Source organism: Coptis chinensis, chromosome 9, assembly GCF_015680905.1.
Source record: "Coptis chinensis isolate HL-2020 chromosome 9, ASM1568090v1, whole genome shotgun sequence".
Classification (NCBI taxonomy): Eukaryota; Viridiplantae; Streptophyta; class Magnoliopsida; order Ranunculales; family Ranunculaceae; genus Coptis; species Coptis chinensis.
The window spans coordinates 61980391-61993697 of NC_141464.1; positions in this window are offsets into that span (position 1 = coordinate 61980391).

Genomic DNA, 13307 nt, shown 5'->3' on the forward strand with positions numbered 1-13307 from the left:
CAGTCGATTGATCCAAGCATTTATGGAAAACCCCTTGCCGCATTTTCAGCTAATATCCTAGTTGTGTCTGCCTCAGTTGGTCGTCTCAAGTACTCTTCCTCAAACACCATGATTATTGCCTTGCACCAACGCTTCATAGATACAGTTGCTATGGAATCTCCAATTTGAAAATACTGGTTCATAGAATCAGATGAGCAACCAGTTGGTAATTGTTCAACTGCAACTAATCCCTTCTGTAACCTAGAAGTTGCTTGCCGACCAAATCCATCCACTCTATCTTGGAAGTAGTCGTTGAATGCTGCAACAATTTTCAACATATATGTAAAAAGCTCTCGACTCATCCTGTACCTTCGCCTAAACTTATGAGGAGGCCACCTACAAAGTGTTGTGAAGTAATCCCTCAGTATCTGTTGTTTACATAAATCACCACCATCTCTAAACGTACTAGAAAAAATGCACGTGCTCTCCACATGAATGACGAATTAAAATTTTATTGTTCTCGAGTTTTATTGACTTGCAACCCGTCAAGCGTAAACAAATCTGTAAAAATTAACCTTTATCCCAATCCTTTCTTATTTCCCTTATTAGAGATGATCAAAAGCACTGATTTTGTTATATTTTCGACCTTGAAGACATTCTTCTTCACCGCCCTGTTTTTTTTTGCATAAGCTATCACAATGTGTATGAACTCATTTTTCATGAAAATCAGCTAAACATTAATTGTTAATTTTGATACAAATTTGTAGTTTGAAGTGTCTTGCAAACAAAAAGTTGACAAATGTCATTTGAACTGGTCCCGATCGAAAAGTATCATATAGCATATCAAGTATTAAGAAAGAGAATTCACCTGGGAATATAGCATAACAGGGAACTTCATAATAATTATGAATGTTATGAAATAGAAACGATAGAAAAACGTGTACCATTTTTAGCCAAATTGTTTAAGAGGATAATGAATAAATTTTCACGTTACAAAAACAAAAAGTCTGCAATGAAAAGGTCACCGTCCAGACTCTGAGTTCCCTTTTCTATATATATCAACAGTAAGCTCTATTGTACGAAAATTAAAAAGTGAGATCAATTGAAAAGCAAGATGCCTAATTCCCTTTTGTTTGTCCAAAGAGGCTTCATAAACCATTGGCAGTCAATGAGATTGACTCCAGACTTCCAACCTCTTGACATTCTCAGGTCGTACATGATATCTGGAATGGTTGGAGTTGAGCAAGTCGATCTTGTTGTCAAGTCACCCCTACTTTGCACTGCACCTTTAACATATGATTCCACACTGATCTACTTATTGTCTTGATATACCAATCCCATTTTCAAATATATCTTGTTACCTAAAATTGGTTAGGTCAACATTAGCAAAAAGTGTGAAACAAATTGACCTCCAAGTGCGCACAAAGCTTTTCAGTTGAATAAGGCAACCACTTAAGTTAATATAAAAGAAATGGAAATATATTGATTGTTGGACTTGTAGCTGGTGTCACCATATTGATTGTGTCACCTCAAAAAGGTGGACCTGCAACGACAAAGAAATTTCTTGCCAGGTATATATACTGATTGATTGTAATAAGTCTGGTTGCGCTATTAGTTTCTCTTTAATTTACCGAGCTACACAGCAAGTTCCAGTCCTTCGATAGGGCTTCTAGTCCTACAAATAGGATAGATAGACTGCAATTTAGAGCCAGATATAAGACTATGATTTCCTTAACATAATGATCCCAGGCCATCCCCCACCCATATAGCTAAGGTTGTCTTTGGGAGAGCGTTTTGTGCATCCATCCAAGAAATGACTATTCTTTGGGTTTGAAGTTTAAAGCGTGATAACGACTTATGGTGTTGTCACATATGGTACGATAAAGCGATATGCTGTTAAGTGTTAACAGTTCAGATCCCAAGCTATGTAATGGTTTAAACTCAATGTACTTAGCCTAGAATTAATCTTTATATGTCCCGAGAAACCTTCGATAAAAAGCAAACAACTTCGTCTACACATTCGCATGTAGCTAATCCCTATATTTAACCTTTTTGTTGCAGCTTTCACCCTAATGCTGATTTTGTATGTACGAGTCCGCGGTAAGTGCGGGGACGATTAATGATGGCTTGCAAGCGTAATGACAAATATCATATGTATCCATACGGCTGATATCTCTAAAGCAAGGATTGGAGACTTGTGCGATCAAATCTGTTCATAGTTTATTGAGTAGCCGACTTGTTGTACAATTGAAGGAGTACTCCAAATGGAGCCATGGAGGGACACCTTTGCAGTTTTACTAAATTTTCTGCTTTTAGTGTAACCAAGCAAAATTTTGTTGAATGTAAATACACCATTTTGTTTACATTCTTTTGGATCATATAACTGTTGTTGTGTATTATAATGAGAAATATACGAGCACTTGTGGAAAACATTGCAATTAGTGGCAGTAGTAAATAGTAATCCATGGCTTTTATGATTGTATATTTTCTTGATCGATCACATATTGTGCCAAATCACGACCAAAGATTTGCATTGATTAGAAACGATTACCATAATTGTATATACTAAAAAAACCCAATAGATCATATATGCGGATAGCGACAACCTAAATAATTCTCAATGCAATATATCATTTAAATCTTTGGATGGAATGTTTAGGATGTGTACAATATCTATAGGGAGAAAGATATATCGAGAAAAGGAAAACTTCATATTTTTATTGTTATTTAATTCTAGCCGGACAAATCATTTCAAAGTTCATCTTAGATGGTGAATATTTCCTTTGGCTGAAAAAAAGACCCATGTCATTTGCATCTACAATAAGCTGCTTCAAAAGGACCATAGTAGTCAATCCATTTCTGCAGAAAGTAAACTTCTCACAAGATTAGGCCCAGACGGACCACATATTAGAAAATTAACAAATGCATATGCTTACCTCAAAATTCTGAAAAGCTTGGTTATGCGGCTGTACTCTCTTGGAAGCAATAGATGCAACTGATTTGGCAAAGTTGTTAGCCTCCATTCACTGTAATTTCACTTAGGAGGTGCAGCTACTTTAATCGTCATGCGGCTTGGTGCAAGTGCAATGATCTCCTGCTCTTACAGTTTGTAATGCCAAGGAACATAGTAGATCCACCACTAAGAACAAAGTTCGTTCCCATACAAATCTGTTCTGATATCAATATCACTCTTCATGATTGAGTTGTAGGTGCTCTTGTGAATTTCAGCATCTGCTATCAGCTAGTGTTCTTGACTTGTGAAGAACACGAAAGCACTACAATGGCAGACTTTGGTAGTATGCTCATATTTTTCTTAATAGTAGTCTGTGTGGACCTTATTAGGTACTCATAAAGAGAAAAGAATTGAACCTAACCTTCATTGATGGTCTTAGGTATGAGTTTGCCTATGGGGACGACTACCATCATCCAGCATTCTTAAACAACCTTAATTTCAGGAAGTAAGTCCACTAAGGACTGCGCGTAGTTGATTTTCAGTCCCTCGATCACCCATGATCGTGACTCCTCAATTTTGGATCAATCACATTAAGTAGAAAACACAGTTTCATTTCATCTTGCCCGACTATTGCAGCAAAAGGATACACCGGCGGTGATTTCCCTTAGCGGCAACCCTCGAGCCTGAAAACAACACGAGTGCATAAGTTCCACGGTAAGTAGTTATCACGGACATTTGGTAAAGTTAAAACTGGAACTTACGTTTCTAATAAACGGGTGGTAAGAATTAAGTCAAGTTGATTAACAAAAACCTAAAGGCCACCTGCGCTTTTCGTCGATTAGATTCTTAAAGAAAATTGTGATTAGTTTATGCAATTACAAACAACCTGTTCTCAACCAAAACAAAAATGAAAAATTCAAAAGCACCAATCAACAACTAAAAGGCATCCAGAAAATCTACATGAAATCTATACAATAAAAACATAAAACCTAGTCCACATCGCAATACCATAATAAAATGATCTAGTAAAAAACAACACTGTAAAATATGTATATAGAAATGAATGGATGTTCATACTTAAACTCAAAAAATCAACCACACAATAATGGGCATTTGTGTTTTAAGCTAGTTAATCAAAATGTGCAATGGCCGGGCCGGATAAGATTCTAGTAGTAAGTTAACTATACTTCAATTCTAAATGTAGAAAATACACTTAAAGTTCAAATGAGCACTAACAAAAAAAATAATAATCTAAATAAATCGAACCTTTTTAGGTGGGGTGGCCCGGTAGCTACATTAGCTACATCCGGAATTGAAATGGTCTAGTGCCCTTTGCAAGAAACACATTATTGTGAGCGAGTTATCAAGAAAGAACGGTTTCTAGTTTTTATAACTTCACACAATCAATATATTTCTTAACCACAAATCGAGTTCAAGGGTTCTCATACTTTTTTCTCTAGAGTATCGTTCTTTTTGGCTTCTTATGAGTAACCTTGGCAACTGTCTCTAACACGACTGTGATACAAGCGGATCAAAAAAATCATAATTAATATGATTTAACCAAAAGAACATTCTTGATATACCAAAAGAACACTCTTGATATAACCTTGGCAATTTGTCTCTTTGATATGATTTAAGCGATCTAACGAAATATATTTAAGAACGGTAATATTTTATTTTCTTTTTTACTTAAATGTGAAACTCTAGAGAACAATGTTGGATTAGATAACAAAAGATACCAAACTTTCCACACATGCAACATTAACGAAAGAAAATAAACTTAAAGTTAAAATGAGCACTAACAAAAAAAAAAAAATCTAAAAAATCGAACCTTTTTAGATTGGGAGTGAAGCCCGGTAACTACATTAGCAACATGGAAATGAGACCTCCCCTTCTTCTTTGGGAAGAATTCCAATCCCTCCATAAAACTTCTTCCCTACAAACAAATTCAACAAAAGGGGTCACACATTCTTCTCATTCGAAACTAAACAATGGGGTTGTTAATAAATTAATATATGTACCTATAGTTGAAGGGAGTAAAGAAGCTTTGGAGTTTGAAGAAGAAGTAGAAAGGAGTCTAGAAGTCGATATATAGTGAAACTAATTGAGGAATCATAAATTGAAAAAATTTCGGGTAATCAAAGCGATTTGTTGAAAGTGAGAAGGTGGGCATAAAACCCACTACAATTTGCTAAATAGAGAATGGCGATTGTTGGGAAGAAAGATATAAAGTGAAGAGAGAGATCGTGGGATACAAAGGGTTTTGGGCATGTTATTATGTTTGGGAAGAGAAAGCGATTATGGGGCTTATTAAAAGTCGATATTAAACTTATTGGATTTTTCATTGTTCACTAAAATAGGGAGGCGAAAGGGGGAAGGAGCTGTATTTATGGTAATTAAAGTCTAATTTATGAATAATTAATATAGGCGTATAATTTCGTATATTGCGTGCATTTGTTTTTCTATTTGAAATTACACAAACACCCTCTTGTTTCCTATGTTAATCAAGGGTATAAATAGTAGTAAAAAATTGAAATGGCCAAAGCAGTCCTTTTTAAAGGCATTGAATAATTGGTTTGAATATTTTATCAAGGGTATTTAGTGGTAGAAAAAAGGCTGGTCCAATTTAAAAGCTCATGTTAATTATGGTATACTCTACTAATTGAGATATGCTCTGCCCATCACAAATCCACCGCGTTTGTCTGTATCCACATCTTTAATGGCTGCTTGAGTCATTAATGCCCAGTGATGAATAATAAAGCGCAACCTCCTCCTCCTCCTTCGCCTCATCATATCATTATGCTCATCTCTTACTTTTTCCATGTAGTCATCTTTAGCGGAAGTACCATAAGATGGCCCAGTAAAACCAGAAGATGAACTATTACTACTAGATCCTCCCCATAAACTTTGGTTGAATGTAATTCTATATTCTCTAGACATTTTTTCAATTTTTAGCTTAGTTGTGGGGAAGAAGATGACTATTTGTTTGTTTGATCTAAAAGAAATAACAGTAAAACGAAATATGTAAGGTAAGGTCACATGTGATAGTTAGATTTTGGTCCACTCTCCAATTGACAACACATTTTATCAGATTTTTGTTCACTCTTCAAGTGACAACACATTCTATCCAAATGTACCATTGTGATCAACACATACCCTCAATGATGTGTATGTATGGTCCACCATCAATAATTCCAATGTATGGAATGAAGGAAAGGCGTAGAGGCATGGATTTTTGTTACCATACGGGATGTTACATTCCGTCTCGGTTTAAATTTCCAGACGGGATGTTATATTCCGTCTCGGGTTTAAATTGCCAGACGGAATGTTACATTCCATCTCGGTCTACACCCATGATATTCTGTCGAACTGTCATAACCAAACCTAAAAAAATGAGTGAAATTCCTAAAAAAATTCCTGCCATAAACAAGACATAGGAAATGAGTGAAAATGCAACTTATAATTCTTGAAATAATTTCTGTCAGAACCAAGCTTGAAAAATGAGTGAAATGCAACTTATAATTCCTGAAAAAATTATACATTATACTTTGGAAACCTACTAACTTATAATTCATGAATTTTTTTTGCCATAACTTCATTTGTTTTATTGACATATTCATATCCAAAACCTGCTAATATACTTTGGAAATAATAAATAAGACAAACAACAATTCTGAAAAACACCCAAGTCTAACACAGAAACTCTGTAAAAAAACTAATTTATAATTCCTGAATTTTTTTTGCCATAACCTCTTTTGTTTTATTGACATATTCATATCCAAAACTCATCAATATAAACCTGCTAATAAAGAAGTCATTACAAACAACAATCCCAAATGCCATATCACAAGTAATGGCGCACAGTTATTACAAACTAGAAGAAAATATCTACTGAGACCTCCTCCCCCTACGAGAAGGCTCGGTCGAAGAGCTCTCCCCCTACATCGTTGTCGCCTCTCTGGTTGAGGTTGAGCTTGAGGTGTGGCACTTCTAGCATTCTCCAACTCTTGCACACGTCTCTAAAGTTGCAAAGTTTGATTTCGCTCTTGTTGTAAGTACTCAAAACTTTGACAAGAGAACTCCATAAACGATGCACGCATGGCATAATTGAGAGAGCTGTAGTTAAGGAGCTCTGACTTTACTTCCTCCTGTTTAATAAAACAAATGCATGTTACATGTTATATTGAATAATAATAACAAATCATGTATAAATTTAAATCATACTAACCACGGCTAACTACTCAAACTGTTCTAACAAATATGTGACCAATGCAGCATTTGTTGGTGGAATAGGTATGCTCATCTCTTGCCCCCGAGAATTAATCATGCTCCGATTGCCAAATGTTAGACTCATCAAATATCATTTGAGTTCTTCGTGGCATCTCAATATCATGAAACACCCTGGGTTGTGACTGTGGCAACTCCACTCCTTCTGGAAAATGAATGTCAGGTCTCAATGCTTCGGAAGTAACCCCTTCCAAATTGATGCCCTGGTATAACGCACCTAGCAAGAGACCTCGACCAACCCTCTTCCAATATAAGTCATAGTCTCTCGTAAAAATGAAAGCTGCTGCTTTGGCTAATCATTTGGGTTTGCTCTATAGTGTGCAAGAGTTGCAAGAAGAATATCAGAGGCTGTCATATCTATGGGTGATGGGTAAGGTATAACAATCTCTCCAGATACTTGACGACAATATCTATCCCTAAGGTACCATGCAGTTACTGACCCTACAAGTATCACTCGCCGTTGAGAAAGAAACCTTGCTCTATGACACATATATGATAGCCTACATACGGTACTCAGTGTTCTTTAGAACATTTGGAATATCCGCATAAGGGGTCTGAAATATTAAGGAAGAGGCCTAGGGTTGCCACTCAATTCGGGTAGCTCCTAAAAGCTCAAGCTGTTGACGAGTGTTATGAATATTATGCGATAGATCGATCCTCATACCCCCTCTGCCTATAATGAAGCCCCCATGCTTGAATACGTGGAATCAGGTAATGAGTCTCATTCTTTTCCAACCTCTTCAACACAGGATGCATTACACGAAAATGTTCGTACCACCAATACTAAATCAATAGATAAAATACAATATCAATATATATATATAAACATGTCAACATTAATAACTAGATAAATAAATGAAATGAAACAATAACTTAATAAATAAAACTTACCGGTATAATCCAAACAAAGCCGCACAAATTGCCTTTAGCGGCTTTCATCTCAACTGCGAGGTCTAGCCAACGGTGAAGGTACGCCAAGATGGATTGACCCCAATCATAATCCCACATCCTCTCTATGTTTGAGACAGTGGCCATCCACCTGATACGTAAGAAACTATCAGAGTATTCGAATAATATATACCGCAGCAACAAAGTAGAAGAGGAAGGCACGTACATATTCTTGGATCGACTCCTCACCAATATGATAGTCTTTCGGCTTCTCCTTTAGTCTATTCAAGTATCTTGAAGTAAACCAACTCATATTTATAGCTCCTCCCTTAAACTGCTCAGCCGATAATCTCAAGAACCCGTCTTCCTCATCATCTTCTACCAAATCAAAACCTTCAAAAAAACTCATTGTCGTAGTAAAAACCTCCAAATTTTCATCAAAAGGAACAACATCTCCATAACCAATTGGGGATACTCGTGAGCATTGTGAAATAAAGAGGGGTAATCCCAAGCTCACCCCATGGGAAATGGAATATGTGGGTAGATTTCCACCACCGCTCAACTATCCCAAACAACAATGCTTGATCATTTTGTTCTAAATTTAAATTTAAAAAGTTTTCAAATGGTGTGGCGGCTATAATGTTGGTAACCGTGACAAAATTAGGATCCGTTTTTTTTTATTTCAAACAACACCACCATGACACGACATTTAAAAGTGCACAATGCACTTTTCATAGGTGTACTTCCTACATTCATATTACACGCATTACAACAAACTATTTAATACGATATAATTTCAACTCAAATTTTTTTAACACAATGCAACAAATTCAAACTAATTACACAACAACAAACTTGATATAAACTAACATAAATAATAATAATTAACATAAAAAAAAATCTAAAACTTACTTGAGACTCCGCCACTCTATTTGCTACGTGTTAGACCGATGTTGACGCTAATGGTGGGTGTTCGTTAATTTCACAACGCGGTGGAAAGTTAAACCCAAGTTCAATTTTGTTCTCCTCGCCCACATTTTGAGTTCTTGACGACGATCCTTTTTGTCATTTTTTTTTTTATATTTTGTAACTTCCAAACCATCTACTACTCTCTTCATGTGGTGAGGTTGGTGGGAAATCATTGGGGGGTGGAGAAGTCATTAGGAATTGAAGAAATTGAAAAAGAATTGGCAATGGCGGCAAGAAAATCACAATGGAGGCGCTGGAAGAAAGTGAAAATGGGTTGTTTCGCGTCTGTTATATTTGACTCACCAGACGGGATGCTTCATTCCGTCTCATTATAAAATACCAGATGAGATGTTATATTCCGTTTCAATCAAAATTCCAAACGGGATGTTACATTCCGTCTCAATCAAAACGCCTCCAGACGAAATCCAACATTCCGTCCGAGATTATTTTTCACCTTTGCATTGGGCAGCCTCACCTTGCTTTTTGCCAAAACGGTGGAAAATAGAAGAAATACTGTCTACGTGGAGGTGAAAAATAGTCGACTGCATTGGGAATGGTCTAAATCATGAGTCTAAATGTTATGTGAAAACCCACGTCATGCTCTAGGTGTTTGGGTCGTAAGAAAAAATAAATAAACTTATGTGGCCTTGACTGAAGCATCAATCATTATGGGCGTTGTCTGTAAAAGAGTAAAACTCTAAAATAGATTAATTGATTAGCTCAACTAAAAGACCCGCAGTGTGAACTAGCACTCTTAGGAGCATGTATGAGGTCATCAAAATTGGTATTTGCTCTTTGTACATGTCCACCAATATATATTATGGAAGCAACTAAGTTTTTTTTTTATCACAACTTTCTCTCCAACTCTTTAGAGTGTTACAATGTCTGATGGCCGAAGTTTTCGAGATCTCCACTGACGTATGCCTACACTCCCATTACGTCATGATGGTCTCGGCATCTACTGTGCTACAGATCTTATCAGTTTTGCGTACGTAGCCTCATGTGTCCAAACCGAAAATCTTCATAACCATATCCTTAAAAACTGCAATGATATGATACTCTTATGGGTGATGTTTTTGACAGTGCTAACTCGATCCACCTCCCTGATTTTGACCTCGGTACTCTAGCCTACTCAAACATTGTCTGCCCATATAAACCAAAACATGTGTTGGTGAACTTACGATGGCAAAGTTATCAAAGGTTTTAATAGAGAATTTGAGTTGTCAACTCATCGTTAGAAAGTTGTTTTCGATTGTTTAAGGTCTGAGCATGCTGCATGCCAAAGACTTTCTCCTTGTTATATATTTCTATACGGAAGGCCTTGGATATCATAGTGCATGCATGTCACCGATTGAGTATTGTGGACCTTCGTTAACGCCTCATGAAGCATTTGTATACAGATGGTGATCGTTGTCTAGTGTGCAAAAATAGTTACCTTGACATCTTTAGAGATTATGCATCACAGTGCAAGTACTTTCCTGTGCATACAAGTGATGCAAGATATTTTTGTATGATGCGGTTTGGCGAGCTGGTATTCAACTGAAGAAAGAAACTCTTGTTAACTTCTTTACACCCTAGAGAAGATAGATCGACACTTCAACCGATAGATGTCTTGATTCTTAATTTGCATGAAGGAAAGCATATATGCATGTGTTGATGTTACAGGAGCATTCTCAATGATAGGATTTGGTAATAACGGTGATTTTAGAGCAAGACAAATTGCGCAACAAATAGTGCAGCTACAACCATAGTACAAAATATCAGGATATGGGTATTTATCGACATTCAATTTCTTGATATGTATCGTGGATATATCATTCTCTTTGGGGATATTTTACATTGTTTCACATGCAAATATCGTGAATATATCCAAAATATCGACAAATATCATGAATATTATGGACATTATGTGATATATCTTTTGTATTTATTTGAAATATAATAGTAAATATTAAATAAAATTAGTACCAACACAAAATATTGCCAAATATCGAAATATATCTCTAAATATCATTGAAATTGTCAAAATATCACCCGATATTCTGGTCTTATATATCTTTACACATATCGCGATATTTTTATATCCATTGTTGAAATCTCAAAATATATCGCGATATTTTGTATTATGGCTACAAGAAAGGTGGAGAAACACAAAATAGCATATGTGGCTAACCAACTCTGCTTTGTCCCATTGACATTTGAAACGTTTGGGTTTTTAGCGTTAGATGTTGTTGAGTTGCTTAAGAGATTGCAAAAACTAATGGGCAACAAATGTGATGATATCCGGCTCTAACAAATTTGTTTTTAGGAGGATTGGTTTTGTTGTTTATAAAGAGCTTGCGGTGCAATTTGTAGCATGCTTGACCTATAAATCATTTGTATGATTTATTTTGGATATCTAATAAAATATATTTTCAAAAAAAAGAAAGAATTAGATATGATATGTATTTTTATCTCAAGGAATTCTATTCCAAAGTTCTAAATAGAACTGACAAATTGAAGGTACGTGTGGGGTTTTCCATTAACACAAGGACACAAGCCATATAGCTGGCAACCTGCAATGACAAAAAAAGTCGAGCTATTACCATTGCTCTGTAAGTCATTTTCACTAGAAGAGCTGTCCTCTCTTCCACACATAAAGAAGCGAATGGACTTCGAAACTTTTCGAGGATTGGAAGTATTAATTGAGTTGAAGCTGGAAGATATAAACATTGTCTTTATCTTAGTGGACTGGGGCTTGACAATTGGGTGGCTCAATGGCCCACCCAATTGTCGAATTTCTGAGATTGTGTACCTTAATAGGCTTTAGCCTTGAGTGACTTGAGTGAGGGACATTTCAGTCTTTAGCCTTGTTATTTCCGTTTTTAGCTATATTCGTGGATAAGCTTTCCCCCTTCCCTGTTTCTGGAGGGAAAACTTTCCATTTTAAATGGGTTGGTGGCTCTTTTAGCCGTTGGATCGAGGCCTCGGGGCTCCTCTGCTTGGGAGATCCATTCCTTTAAACAAGTCCTTATGGAGAAAGCCACGCTTTTTTGTCCATGGGGTTTCTTGAACCTCGAGGTACCACAAACTCAATCACCCGGACGGTCATTTGTTCGAAAAGGAGGTGGTAAGCGATGTGAGACCTTCCAAATCCTATGTGATTGCTAAAACCAAAATATGGAAGGAATATAGACACTTCTTTCTTTGCCGATTCGAGGAAGACAAGGTGAGTTTCCTACTATTTCACTTATTGAAGAGGAAGTTGATAAAGGGATAAAGTTTTGTTCTCGGTCCCCTTGTTGGCGATTAGATATGAACAAAGTTGATTTGGATCAGATAAGAACTTTGGTTCGCCTTCATTGGAAACAGGTTGGTTTTGTTCAAGTAACACCACCGGGGAAGAGGGCATGTCATGTTCGGGTTTGACAAAGTGAAGATTTTCAAAAGATTTGGGATCAAGGCTCACGGATCTTTGACAAACAAATCTTGAGGTTAGTTAAATGGGCCGAACTTCTCCACGAGAAGGAAACTCAATCCCATCTTTGCAGTGTGGGTTAGATTTTCGTGTCTTAGTTAAGATAATCTTGGGAAGTGAGAAACTTGTTGGCTCTTGGAAAGGCTATTGGCGGAGCCAATCCATGTAGATGAAACTCTTCGCTAAACGAGAGCTAGGCTACTATGCCGGTGTATATGTTGATTTGGATCTGTCAAAGCCGGTTTCGACAAAATATGGGTAGAATCTAAAAAGCATGGAGTAAACTACGGCAAAGAAAATTGTTAAACTGGGGAAAACTCCACGAATTTTGCAACCATTGCAAAGGGTTGGGCATTGGTGGCTCGATGTAAATTCACGAAGAGTGATTTGGAGAGAGATAAGGCAACAAACGCCATAAAGAGAAATCACACGTGGTTGGAATGTTGATAAGGAAGCATTGCGCCCAATGTGGTAGTAGATGTCGATTTGTCTATCATGAGTAAGAACCAGAGGAAGAGGTGGAGAAGGAAAAACACAAATGGTGCAAGTTCTTCTGGTAGTAAAGAAAATGGGGTTGCTCTGGGTATTTCAACTGAAAATGCAGAAAACTTCAAGGTAGTTCCTAGTGAAAATCAAGCTGACAAGCAAGGTGAATCCGAGGAAAATGCCATTCAAATCGAAACTGAAGGTGGTACTAGCATGGTGGTTGCAGAAGCTATACTAACTGAACAAGTAATGGATGGGCAGAACAAGTTTTTGCCTAGTAAGGAATTG